A 2,350-nucleotide genomic window follows, 5' to 3' on the forward strand; every position below is an offset into this window, starting at 1 on the left:
GACTAAGCAGAGACAGCTTAGTACTTCGCAGATTTGTTTGAAAATGACTCCTTTCTAAATGCCACAGAATCCGATTGCAGCTCTCTCTCTGAAATCTATGAGGAAATGTCATGTGCCCAGCACAAATCTGAGGTACAACAGTTCTGTTGGCCAACTCTAGTCTTCTGCCAAGCCTGTATAAAATACGAACTCTTCAGCTTTCACCGCCAGAGCCTCTCATTCTCCTCAAATTCTAAGAGGAAAAAGCTTGGGAGACCTGACAGGGTATGGCCACTAGATGGGGCCAAAGGTCTGTGAAACATTTTTGTGGGCGCTGAAATCAGTAATTCCGCCCTTAGCTGAAGAATCCTTGCGGAAGAGAGAGACCTTGATCATAAATCCCACACGCAATAACAGGTTCATAATGCATCCTAGTGACTACATGTTGTAATTTTTTTCTCCCAGAGAAATAAAATTTCTCGTTCAATGGAGAAGGATGTTCCTTTACATCGAACATGTGCTAATGTTAAATCTCTTTCCTAAGAAGCCGGCGACTAAGCCTTTAATGTGCACTGACCAAGACATCTGGGCAATGTCTGCAGTGAAATGCGGAGTGATAGCTTGAGGGCCTAAGAACACATAAGCCACAGTCTTGGCAGCCTGGATAGAGAGGGCTATTTTTCCTCTAAAAAAATGAACATTTGACTTGTCAAAGTGTTTTCTCATTGATCCACTGAAACAGAATCTGCAGATTAGAGAGACAGGTTTACAAAAAATCTCATTCATTTTCGAAGAGAAGTAAAGGGGAAAACAGAGACTAATTTCTTTCATTTAAAATGTATCTACCTATTAAAGACGGAGCAAAATGTTAAGTGAATAAAATGTCTGTGGGACAGAAATTCATTTCTTTGTTGCCCCTGACTCTTCCCTTCCTACAGCCTTCCATGTTACCTGGGAAGTGGAAATCAAAGAACATTAAAAAAATTGCTAAATGATATAATTAACAGCAGAATCCACGTATGAAAACATTTAGCACCAAACCTACATCTACATATCCATGTATTCTTCAGAGTCTCGCTCTGTCGCCCAGGCTGGAGTGCAGTGGTACAATCTCGGTTCACTGCAACCTCCACCTCCCGGGTTCCGGCGATTCTCCTGTCTCAGCCTCCCAAGTAGCTGGGATTACAGATGTGCGCCACGAAGCCCAGCTAATTTTTGTATTTTTAGTAGAGACAGGGTCTCACCATGTTGGCCGTGGCTGCTCTCGAACTCATGGCCTCATGTGATCCGCCTGCCTCAGCCTCCCAAAGTGCTGAGATCACAGGCGTGAGCCACCGTGCCCAGTCAATTGATTCTTAACAGTAATCCTTTTCTTAGCAATGCCTTACAGCAAAAAGGGCTGACATTTTTTGACTATGATGCACCTTTTGGCGCCTTACTGGTGACCTCTTTACATGATGATTGTTTATCATGTGTAAAATGGAAGATTGGGGGGAAAAAAAAAACAAAACAAAAGCAAAACGCCTAAAACTTAAATTTGATGCTAAGTTGGAATTCCTTTGAAATTTCAACTGTTAGGGGTTCACAGCTATTTCTCCAAACTGATTTCTTGGAACTGCACTAGGAGAGCAGGTGGCTTGTGTGTCTTTTTCACTCTTGTATGCCCAGCACTTGGCATGGTGTCTGGTACATAGTGGGCTCTCCAACTACTTGCAGAATGAGTGAGTGGCATGCAGGCCTGGCTGTGGGCCTGGCATGGAGATAACATGTTCATTTCCATATTTTGTAGGTGTCACAATCTGAAATCTGGTTACTTCAGACTGACCTTTCCAGAGGCAGAGATTTACCTAGAGTCCTTGAAACCTTACAATTTGAAAAAAAAAAAAAAAAAAAAGAAAAAAAAAGGATAAAAACTACCACATCCTCATTCCCCAAATGGGGACAAATTCTGCTGCTTTTCAGAGAAATCAAACCAAGATTCTCAAAGTAGAATGTGGTGCAATAATTTTTAATAGCTTTTTTATTACTGTGTTTATCACAAGTAGGAGGCATTTACTTTGTCAATATTCTCCTTTTCCGGAGTTTGGTGGTGTTTTTCTAGCTTCCATAATGTTAAATAGTCATCCCATATTTAGTCCAGGCTCATGTGGCCATTTGCAAAAGGGATGACAGTGTACGATGAGGCACATATTCATATTTAGACTCTAAGATAAACAGAGCAGTGACTCTTAGTGAGGTGAGACAAGTGTTTCTTCTTCATTCTCAGAAATAGAATAATACAGGAAGCAGATGGATTATTCTAGGATATCAGTTTCTTTTTGATACTTCAAATGACTTCTCACCTGCAATGCCTCCCCCTCCCCCTCCCCTC

Source organism: Mandrillus leucophaeus, unplaced genomic scaffold (genome assembly GCF_000951045.1).
Source record: "Mandrillus leucophaeus isolate KB7577 unplaced genomic scaffold, Mleu.le_1.0 Scaffold289, whole genome shotgun sequence".
Taxonomy (NCBI): domain Eukaryota; kingdom Metazoa; phylum Chordata; class Mammalia; order Primates; family Cercopithecidae; genus Mandrillus; species Mandrillus leucophaeus.